This window comes from Gigantopelta aegis, chromosome 4 (assembly GCF_016097555.1).
Source record: "Gigantopelta aegis isolate Gae_Host chromosome 4, Gae_host_genome, whole genome shotgun sequence".
In the NCBI taxonomy this organism is placed as follows: Eukaryota; Metazoa; Mollusca; class Gastropoda; order Neomphalida; family Peltospiridae; genus Gigantopelta; species Gigantopelta aegis.
In genome coordinates this window covers 68,257,895-68,270,322 of record NC_054702.1, presented here as the reverse complement: position 1 = coordinate 68,270,322, position 12,428 = coordinate 68,257,895, and the positions used below count along the sequence as shown (strand labels likewise).

The 12,428-nt window shown below is 36.8% G+C and overlaps 1 protein-coding gene across 1 annotated transcript in view; it reads right to left on the bottom strand.

Moving 5' to 3' along the window:
- LOC121370985 overlaps positions 1 to 6,971 on the bottom strand; it is a 60,355-nt gene extending 53,384 nt beyond the window's left edge. The window contains exon 1 of the mRNA XM_041496563.1: positions 6,901 to 6,971. The gene's annotated coding sequence lies outside the window, so the exon portion shown is untranslated. The remainder of the gene's footprint in view (positions 1 to 6,900) is intronic.
- Between the last annotated feature and the right edge of the window lie 5,457 nt (positions 6,972 to 12,428).

Genomic DNA, 12,428 nt, shown 5'->3' with positions numbered 1-12,428 from the left:
TTATAAATTTTTGACCCTTAAATTCTTTTGAGTAGTATATATATATATGGGTCATTCTACACAAAGCGTCACTTTTCAAAATACAAATTCAAGATAAAACAATCAAACGATATAAAGATTTATTGTTAACTTTTGGAAACTTGATGAACAAAGAAACATAAAATTATATCTGGCCACGCAGAACTGTAATCGGCCTGCACGTGCAGACACATGTTATTCTATGAACAAGTTCATTATGTCATTGGTGTTACCGGACAAGTGGGGTAGTTCAGCAGTGTGATCCAATTGGTTTATAGTGATCAAGAGCACATGGATGTGTTATTTGGGTGTCCCTAATAACATATATGGAATAACTTTATAATTAAAAACTATCCAAGGGTGTAATTGTGCATTTTCACATGGATATTCTGTGTGACTTAAATTATACACTGTGGACGTTTTAATTATTTAAAAATATGGAGTCCTTCAAAATAAATTTCATTAAAGTCATAAAGGTGGAAGGTATGCTTTCTTAAATAAACAATTTAAATTTCAAAAATAAAGTTTCTTGAGAAATGACAGCTAAAATATTCTAGCGTAACACCAATGACAATGTGTAACACCAATGACATTCAAGACTGTATCCTGGAAATACTATTATTCTTAAGACCACTACACTACTTGTTAGCAAAATTATGTAATTAATATTTCCTTAAATGTAGTTTTTTCAGTTTTTCCTTCTTCAGCCTACAACTATTAAAGACCTGAGTAAGTGCTCCGCAAGGCTCAATGGGTAGGTGTAAACTATTTTAAAAGTAAAGTTTGTTTTATTTAACGACGCCACTAGAGCACATTGATTTTTTATCTTATCATCGGCTATTGGACGTCAAACATATGGTCATTTTGACACTGTTTTGAAGAGAAAACCCGCTGTCGCCACATAGGCTACTCTTTTTTCGACAGGCAGCAAGGGATCTTTTATTTGCGCTTCCCACAGGCAGGATAGCACAAACCATGGCCTTTGTTGAACCAGTTATGGATCACTGGTCGGTGCAAGTGGTTTACACCTACCCATTGAGCCTTGCGGAGCACTCACTCAGGGTTTGGAGTCGGTATCTGGATTAAAAATTCCATGCCTCGACTGGGATCCGAACCCAATACCTACCAGCCTGTAGACCGATGGCCTGCCACGACGCCACCGAGGCCGGTAAACCTATTTTAATGCAGGATGTTCAATATTTTTTTTAAAATAAAATTTAAATAGCCTTTATTGGAAATGAAAACGTACGTAATGTAATTTTCCAATATTTGACTAAAACTTGGTAATACATTTTCGGTATGATTTTAACTTTTCTTTATAATAAAGTTAAAGTTACATTCTCTGGTTACCATATTTTAACATCATGTACAAATGTGAAATACAAGCTCAAATGCACTTTTTAAAAAGTCGTGTGTGTTCGCAATGAACGGATATCGTCAAACGTATACGCTTGATTCATCGCCTGTGCCGCCATAGTTCGGCAAAGCACAAACGACAGCCTGTTTGTCAGTTTCAGTTAACAAATGCGTTTGCCGATTTCAAATTGTAGGGTTCGTCTCAAAAAATTAAAAGAGAAATCTTGCGCTGTACGAAGAAGAACGTTTGGTTGAGGATACGGTACTAGTCTTTAGTTAAAACCGGTTTGATCTTGACAACGTATTATCGACAGTCGTACCTTCCTATTTCAGAATTGATATTTTATAAAGTGTCAGTAGAACTTTCAAAGTTTAGTTTGTATACTAGTAACACATTAAAGGGACACTCCTGAGTTTGCTGCATTGTAAGATGTTTCCGAAAAATTGAATATTTCTACGATTAAACTTACATATTAAATATATTTTCTTGTTTAGAATATCAGTGTCTATATATTCAGTGTGTTTCTGACCGTCTTAATATGTGGAAGAAGCCCAAACTGGATTTTGTCTTCAAATAATTTCGTACGTACGAAAAAATATATTTTAGGAAATAAAATGAAATTTAACCTAGTACAAATATTAGAACAATCAGAAACACGTTTAGTATACAGCCATTAATATTTTATGCATAAAAATATATCTGATATGTAATTACACTCGTTAAAAAGTCTCTGTTAGTCGATAACATCTTAAAAATTGCAGCAAACTCGGGAATGTCCCTTTAATCGTGTATATATTTTTAAAATAAAATATACTAAAGAAGACAATGAACGTTTTCACTTCTTAATTTTACGTGTTTAAATCGACAAATTCAAATAAATATTATTTCGTTCGGAAAGGGTAAAGTTGGGGTGGGGTGGGGGGTGGGGTTTAACGACATCAAAGATAAAGCATATTGATTTAATAATCATCCGACCCCATACAACCGTAAATAAAATGTGCTGAGTGCGTTGTTAAATTAAACATATCCTATCCTTCCTTCCATCTGCTGTTGGATGTCTAACATTTGGTAATTTTTACATATAATCTTAGAGAGGAATCGGGTGCATGTGCAGGCGGAGGGTATTGGAGGTCGAAACCCTTACTTGCCCATGCTTAAATTTTTTTTTATTTTTGGGGGGGAGCAAAATAATAGTAAAACAACTGCTGTTTATAAATGGTCATGTGCTTGAAATATGTCCTAACCCTAATTTCAAAACATTTCAAACCCATAACCACCTAGATGAGGCACTTACATCTGTTTTGTTTTTATTACCTACCCTAAATATGATTTTCTTTTGAAGACAGTAGTTTTGTTTTTCATCATTATTTTATACCCCAAATTTTAGCAAAGCATAGGCATTTTCCTTCTTCCACATGCCATCTTATATGTAGCTTTGTGCAACTTTCTAATAGAAATCAAATAACATCATCAACGTTAAATACATTGTTCACTACTTTTCTTAATTTACTGCTATACTTTTTAATTTTATACTTTGTTTAGTCACATTGATTTTGTTTCCTATTAAAAAAAAAATTCCTAAAATTAAATTAAACTTTAAATTAATACAATGATATGTAATTATGTAATTAAGTTACAGACTAATGTACTTCTTCAAATGGATGTGAAATACTTAACATGTTTGTTTTTATATATTTCAGCAACTGGACCAATGGATGTGGAGTCATTGCTTAGATGTCGAAAATGAGATTCTGAAGACAAACTATTAAACAAATTACATTGCATCTTGATATTGAGAACAGAATGATAGAAATAATAGAACAGTTTCAACTGATATGTGAAAGAAAAACTGGGGCAGGAGGTGAAATTGCTGCTGAAAAGGAAACACTTTCAACAATTTCTTTTAGTACAATATTTAAAAAAAAAAAATTGTATTTGACATATTGCTGCTAAGGAGTAATTCAGACTTCCAAGACTTGGGATTCAGTTTGATACCACCCATCAAATGGTAATCCTTAATTGCTCAGTTTCGAGGATAATGATTTGGAGATGGATGCCACAAAAAGATACATTTTTGAATAGATATATTTACCTGTACCAGATTGAATGGGGATTAATATGTAAAGACCCTCTCTTTGAGAAAAAAGAAAATGTTAGGAAGTATTCTCATAATAAATATTAAACAAATTGTGCGAACTGCAATCTGTGGTTTAGTTTTATGTTATAGTGTTTCTGCCAGAAATAATTTTAGTTTTATAGTTACAGTGTTTCTGCCAGAATTTTTTTTGTGTGTATGGCGCTATGTTATTGAATGCAACCACAATCAACAGGGGCTATGGGCGGTCTCCTCCACAAATAAAATGGGTTACATTTAGGGTTAGGCTTAAGAAAATCATACAATAATGATAAGAGTCATTAATTTTGTCAAAATGTTAACTTAAAAAAATTAAAAATTTGGGTATGGCACCATGCCCATTTTACCCTCTGGCAGAAACCCTGCTCTCTCTCTCTCTCTCTCTCTCTCTCTCTCTCTCTCTCTCTCTCTCTCTCTCTCTCTCTCAAAATATAATTTTGCCTCTTTTTTTTTAATATATATATAAATGTTTTTAATTAAATTTTTATTTTGTATTATTATTATTGTTTTGTAGGCATGGGTTGTCTTATAATATTTATTACTATTTTTTATCTGCCTATGCCTCTAGAACAGATAAAGCTTTTTGAGTACATTTTGTGTGACAGTAGGATAACTAATGGGCGGGTTGTGTGAGATTGGGGGGGGGGGGGGGGGGGTGCAGAAGCTTCAAGTTTGATTCCCAACAGTTGTTGCCACAACACATGAGTTTATAATTTATTTAAGCACTGTTGTACTGGCTTAATTGGCAAATATGTTACAGACTGTCCAGCTACTTGTTCGTACTTTTTGGTTTTTGTCCTATTTTTCCTACTTTTTCTTCAGAGTAGTTTTTCGTACTTTTTTGTTTGAAAATGCCACGAATTGCTGTTAAAGTGTGCATATTCCTTGTAATATTATAAAAGTCATCAGTTACGGGAATTATTTTAATTTTTCTTGGCAGCAAGATACATCTCCCAATTTGTGGCACCATATTAAAATTACACCCTCAAAGCCAACATATTTTCCAATGATTAATATGATTATAATGTACAATGTGTATGTATGACTTCAGAATCTATAATACATTATGGAAAACTTAAATTAATCATGTTAACTCTGTTTTACTGTGCATCGGCATTCCTATGCATGTAAATATGTATATTGATTAATATAGTGTATAGTAATTTGAAATGACTATAACGTGACCGTTACATAAGATACACATTATCTTTGATAGAACACAAAATACATGTACAAACTAAGCACTACATAAAACGGTGTTTCGAGCATGAATAATGTCGCTACGTACTGTTTCATTCCTACTTTTGTTCTACGTTTTCCTACTTTTGTCCTACATTTTCTACATTTTCATTCCTAATTGTGTCCAACTTTTTCAAAAGGGTGTGCTGGACAGCCTGATTTTATAAAGAAGGGATGAGGCACCCAAACGTAAACAGCCCTAATATATCTTGTCAGAACGGAGACGGGCCAATATGTCAGTATACATAACTGGAGGGCCAAAGATGTGGTCCCCACCAACCCACCCTCTGGCTACGACAGTTGTGAATTTTTTTTTTTTTTTTTTTTTTTTTTTTTCTCTCTCGTGTATGGCTTTGGTTTCATAAATAGGGCAAGTGCCGTATATCGGTTGATTCAAGCAGTGCAGCTATGTAAAAAAAAATACCCCCCCCCCCCCCCCCCCCCCTAAATATCGCAATCCCACAATCTAAACCACTGCATAATTTTGGCACAGGCGACTGTATCCTGCTATAGTTTTGTAACCTTTCGTGCATAAAATTTTGGTACACTGATAGCATTCCCACACGCCTTGTATTTTAATGTTACTGCTCACGTCCCTCTCTTTTGTTTTTTTTAAACAAAACATTTAACGCAACCCGACCAAAAATAAAGACGCCACGGTTTTAAACGGATCGAGGCCGGGTCGTCGCCGCGCCTTATATCCAGGGCCGTACCCTGACTAAAATCCATGGGGGGGGGGGGGGGGGGCACTAAATTTTATAAATAATTTTTAACATACTATAAAGATTAAACATTTCTATGCTATTACTGGAGATATATATAAAAAAAAAGGACAAGATTCTGGGGGGGGGGGGCAGCTGCCCCCTGCCCCCCCCCCCCCCCCCCCCCCGGAGGGTACGGCCCTGATATCTTGCAACTCGGCATATCGGGATTACATTAATATAAAAGTCGAACAACAACAACAAAAATAAGATGAAAAAGAAGAAGAAAAAAGAAACAAACAAGACATTTTAATTTATCAGTTCTGACAAGAAAAACGAGCATAGGATGTTTTAAATGTTCTTTTGGTTCGACGTTCACTTCCGGGTTCTTGTGCTTCGATAAAATTTACTGAAGTAAAAATGGTTTCGTCAATTTAAATCAAGTTGTCATCGTAAATGTACCCTGTAGTGAAATACTTGAATGTCTCCCCTTGTCGGCTTTTTATTTAAACAACGATATTTGTAAATAAATTAAGGCAAAAACGTAATCGGCAGATCGGTTGATTTTGCTATCGACCTATGCGAATTGGCAGCCATTATTGAATGTTTGTCTAACCTTGCATCACGTGTCACGGGGGGGCGTGGTTAACTCGTTATACGGAGGGGTCAATTGTTGCGACGGAGTGTCACGAAGCGTAGCTGAATGTGGGTGCTGTCGAGTTTTTCTGTAGTATGTGTATTAGTGATTAATATGTGGATTTTTTTGTATAAGTTAACTCGAAAATGATCGATGTAAAGGTATTTGACGTCAAACATAGGATTGTTGTGGTATTAGAGCGGGAATCTTTGCCTACCGTTTGGTAGTCAGGAATTGCCAAAAATATACATAGGTTGGTCTCTGACTGTAATGAGAGCGTATTTATGTCCAATTGTCCGTCTAGCTCTCTTACAGTCAGAGTACTCGGGCTACCAGCGTTCTATAGCTAACCTTCAAAGTCAAAAGGCCAAAGTGTCAACTTGTCAAGCGTTAACCGATAGCCAATACTTACCGTGGTAAATTGCATACAGATTATTATATCTGGCCGCACAATCGCACTGATATCATGCAACATGGGCGTACATTGGGGGGGGGGGGGGGGGGGTGTGTGTGTCGATGGGTTCGACCGAACACCCCCCCCCCCCCGAAATCGCTTTTTTAAAATAATTTAATATATCTGACATTGATATCTGACATTATTATATTTACTCAACATAGAAATATATGCCCAATATCTCTGCAATCTATTTTGGAACCCCCCTTTTCAAAACTCAACATAAAAATATATGCCCAATATCTCTGCAATCTATTTTGGAACTCCCCTTTTCAAAATCCTATGTACGCCCATGTGCAAAAGGTAGTGAGTTGTCCATTCTGACACCAGTATAGTATTCGGCGGTATATAACTAATTACCTGTTGCCGAATATCCACCAGCATGGAGATTTCCACAGTCTTGTTTGTGATAACGCTCGCAGAAATCTCCCAGAATCCTCCATGACTTCCGGAAACCTGTTGATCGGACCGGGCCACGGTACCAAACTATATATATATTGTGAACAATCTAATTAAAATTAGCTCCACAATTACATGTGGATCTAACACCAGCCAGTTGGAGCTCATGTCCACCAATCAAAACCTTACTTGCAGAATCATGCCAGTGATTTAAAAATAATTTGAAAACATTCCGAATTATCCTGAGGGTATACGACATGTTTTGTGTGAATTACGAATGCCTTAAAATATGTTTTATTTTATAAAATAAATAATTTGTAATGTAAAACTGAAAACTGATTTAGTTGGGTTTTTTATAAATAAATAAATAATTTTTAATGTAAAATTGAAGACTGATAACCCACTACGTACGTATTGGTATGGTTCGCTGTACTGCGACCACTAAAATAGACTCGCCCGATATTTTTAGAATTTGTATGCTCCCAAATAACGTTATAAAAGACGAGGTGTGATTGGTCCATATTTAAATTATTATTTACAGACGAAATGTTACCTGGACATTGGGGACTACGCAGTGTTGTTAGTTTTAAATCACTGGCATGATTCTGCAAGTAAGGTTTTGATTGGTGGACATGAGCTCCAACTGGCTGGTGTTAGATCCACATGTAATTGTGGAGCTAATTTTAATTAGATTGTATTGTGAACGAAGCCAATCTGATTAAAATTAGCTCTACTCGTCTACCAGTAGATCTAACAGCATTGCGTGGACTCCCATGTCCAGGTGACATTTCATCTATAAATAACAATTTAAATATCGACCAATTACACATCGCCTTTTTAAGCGTTATTCGGGAGCATACAAATTAAAAAAATATTGGGCGAGACTTTATGGTCGAACTTGTTGGTCTACTTCAACATTAAAAAATAGAGGGGGGGGGGGGGGGGGAGAGTGCAGTAATAAACTCTGGATTGTATACTAGTATACTAGCACAAGAAGATTCGACAAGGACAACCCAAGTAGCTTTTTTCGCATCCCAAAGAAACCAGAACCCCGAAGAAAGCTTTGGATTACAGCCACAAAGCGCGTGTCTATCGTCGGACGTACAGATTACGATCGCGTTTGTTATCGTCACTTCATAACAGGTAAATTAATTGCCTACTTGCTTGCTTTGGATAAATGTAGCAATCTTTCAATTTATAACATGAACAATGAGCATGTTAAGGAGATATAGGTGCAAGTTAATATCACCGCCAGTACCCCTCCCAACCCTTCTTGAATTGTTTTATTTTTATTTTATTTTTAATAAATAAAAAACCCCACAACTTTTCCTAACTTAACATATTAATTAAAAATATGATCTGAGATTAGTTTTTAAGAAACATCTCATTAGTTTTCGTTCTATTATTATTTTTTTTTTTTTTTACTTCCCAAACTTCCAGTAAAAACAGATCATTTAAAAATAATTATCATTCCAGGAGAGAAGAGCAATGACAAGAATAACCCTGACTACATTCCCTCTGTGAACATGGGCTACAAGGACACTAAACCAAGTGGGGATCTGTGCCATGCTAGACACTGTCGATTGGAGGGCAGAGAATCAGAGAAAGGCAAGAAACAAGCAGCTTCTGCTTTACTGGATTTGTCAAACACAGAAAATATATTTGAGACACAAGCTGAAGGTACACAATCATTTATTTGCATATGTACATGTTTTATATTTTGGACATAATCTTTGCGAAATATTGATGTATCGTACAAATACATACAAATCAGGTATAATGTGAATCAAAAATCTTAATTATACACATGTATGTACATCGTGATAATATGTAAAAGTTGGAATAACTAACACTCAGAGGCGTTTGTATTAGTCTGGTAAATTATTATGGACACTTCAAATTAACACTTAGTAAAATGATAATACATTTGTGAGTAAGTAACATGTATATAGTTCATTTATTAACAAAATGGTGAAAATGTAGAATAATATACAATGTATAATAGGTATTTTGAGGTGTATTTTATGATTTGCATAATACTGAAGTATTACTTTTATCAATCCCTTAACATACATTTCTTTTTTCAGAATTGCAGCCACATGTCGACATACACAGTGGCTGTATTAAAAAAATTGCTGCCCTGCGAATAGAAAACCAGCAGCTATATGAAGAGTTAGGGAGACTTCAAAACAGAGAATGCGATTTTAAAACAGAATGAAAGTCGACTGAGTTTTGAGGAGCAGATGACATCCAGTGATCAAAGAATTCAGTTTTATACAGGTCTACAGTCAAAAGCTCTATTTGTATGGCTGCTGTCATTTTGCTCCCCGGCACTTCCAGCGTGCAAAGTTCTAAGCCCAACATGTGTAATGATGTGTATAATAATGAAACGTAGGTTGACTCTCCAGCACCAGGACTTGGCGTATAGGTTCAGTGTGTCTGTGACCACAATATCCGACATTCTTAACCAGGGACTGCCAAAATTAGCAGAAAAACTTTCATTTCTGATTCAGTGGCCTGATAAAGACAGTCTGATAAGAAACATGCCTAATGTTATTAAAATAACCTACCCAAAATGTGTGAGCATCATTGATTGTTTTGAAGTTTTTATTCAGAGACCCGGTCAACTTACAGCTAGGGCTCAAACATGGTCAAATTATAAACATAACAACACCATTAAATTTCTTGTGTCTATAACACCAACGGGGGCAATTTCTTATGTATCACAGGCTTTTGGGGGTAGGACATCGGATAAAGTTATTACTCAGATATATTTCATTTTTTAAAATATAAATTAAATAAATAGTTTGGCATATTTCATTTGCTATTGTTATGATTTAGTCACAGCTGGCACAAAACCACTTTCCCCTAGGCTTTCTGTGAATGTTCACACACTTGTAGTGGAACCACTGGTAGGGACAGTCGTCATTGTCACATTTAATCATCCTACCATATTCCAGTTCAGAACAGATACACCATGTCTGATCACCATTGTCAACTTGCTTAATGCTTGATAGTAGTATACAGGCCTGCCGGGTGCCATGACCTACTTTCCCGTCATCACGCGACCTTGTAGGAGACAATGGGCTTTGTGTAGGAAACAATGGCCTTTGTATAGGGGGGTGCAGGTGTATGGCCTCGGTAGGAAACAATGGCCTTTGTGTAGGAAACAATGGCGTTTGTATAGGTGGGTGCAGGTGTCGGACCTTGGTAGGAAACAATGGCTTTTGTGTAGGAAACAATGACACAATGGTCTTTGTGCAGGAAACAATGACACAATGGCTTTTGTGTAGGAAACAATGGCTTTTGTATAGGGGGGTGCAAGTGTCTGACCTCGGTAGGAAACAATGGCCTTGGAAAGGTATGCGATCATGGTAAGAGACAATGGCCTCTGTGTAGGTGTGCGGTCATGGTAAGAGACAATGACCTTGGTACAGGTGTGCGATCATGGTGTATTCAATTCAATGTATTGCATATTACCAAACAAACTGGTGTCAGCGAACAAATAAAAGCAAAGACACAACAATAATTAATAATAACAATATGTATAGGCCAGGTGCAAGTCTGACGTTGGTTTTGGCTTCATTGTATAACGTCTATTGTGTTGTATTTTTGTATTCACAGTGGACATAGACGTGAATGTTTTTTCACAGTGTTTTATTCTAGAAACCCAAAATAATAGCCGTTAAAATATGTCTCGTGGGGAAGGACTGGAACGTTTGCCGACTGTTTGGTTTAAAGTGAGGCTTTCATGTCGCCAGACAAAATGCGTGTGTGATGATTTTCATTCATTTGTATTTCTTTAGCACACTGTCGACGTTTTCTTTGTTGCCGTCATTCAGCCATTCATTCATTCGCTTTATAATAGAGGAGTACTTTATCAGACCTCTTCATCAGCCCTCATACAAAGGCATTTTATTACGCCTCTCAGAGTGTTTATGAAACCAGGTGAACTGCAAAAGACATACCGACGCGTGCCCGTCTTAAGTAGCAGAATAAATTTGTTATGGTATGCACACTGACCGTGAAAGTTTGTTTGTGTTTAGCGATATCACTAGAGGACATTGATTTATGAATCATCGGTTATTGGATGAAAAACATAATTTTGACAGTTTTAGACAGGAAACCCGCAACATTTTTTCCAGGAGTAGCAAGTGATCTTTTATATACACAATCTCATACCCCTTATGGGGCCAGTATTTCATAATTAAACACAAACGTTTTGTGCATGCGTGCGTGCGTGCGTGTGCGAAACACTACAGCCCATTCCTATGAAGAAAGAACGCGTGACTGCAACTCAACGCTCCAACCTAATCTATGCTCTTTTAACTACATTTTAAACACGAGTATTTCCCAAGAGTACAAGCCTTTATAGACAACCAGTGTATTATGTCTGGTATATCAAAGGCAGTGGTATGTGCTGTCCTGTACACACAACTCTTGATACTATAAAGTAGCGGCAGAAATATTAAATCACAGATCTAGTTAGAGTAGAATACACAAAAAACAAACGCAATGGTTGAGAGAAAGAAAGAGAGAGGGGGGGAGAGAGAGAGAGAGGGAGGGAGAGAAAGGGAGGGAGGGGAGGGAGAGAGAGAAAAAGAAAGAGGGAGAGAGAGAGAGAGAGGGAGGGAGAGAGGGATGTCACACGTGATTAATCCATTAGTGTAAGTCGGCGACACGCGCGCTGCCATGGGTTTAACAAGTAGTACGTGTTAACCAAAGGGAAATAACTGCATTTATAAACAAAAAATTTCTCTAGAGTACTAGCCTTCGTACAGGGCTTTTTAATTACCAAATGGGTAAATACAGTGATCGATCTAGCATCGATCCCCATCGATGGCCAAATAGTCTATAGCCAACCAGTGCATTATGTCTGGTATATCAAAGGCAGTGGTATGTGCTGTCCTGTACATACAGCTCATGCTACTATAAAGTAGCGGGGTAGAAATATCCAATCCAATCCAATATTTATTTACATGCTCATATACCACGAAGGTATCAAGCATGTCTGTCCTGGGCATAATCTCTGGCCTTTGCCAGTGACTAAGTCCAGGACAGAAAAGGGTGGGGGATAAGTTTGAAGTGGGCAGATTTTGGAATAAGAATTTAGTTGTGTCCAGCGACTGCGCGGACCGACTAGTAGACACCGAAAATGGGCCGTGTTCTGACAGGCTAAATTTCGATTCCTTCGGGTCTAACTAGAAAAAGCTAACGTCTACGGAGAATACCTGCTCCTAACATCATGTCCGGACTAAGAATTTAAACCCAAAAATAAGTTAAGACTGCTCGGCCGAAAGGGTTTTAAGGTGATTTGAGCAATTGAACGGGCGCCAAAGTAAATTGCGTTGGACTATTTATAAAAAAATAAACATACGAATTTTGAACTCGATCGAAAAGTATTTAAAGTCCAACTAAGCCCAAAAAGGAGGTTACCTGTCCTAGTTAAGGTTGGCGCAGCAGGATTCATGGTGAGTTGATGGGCTGAT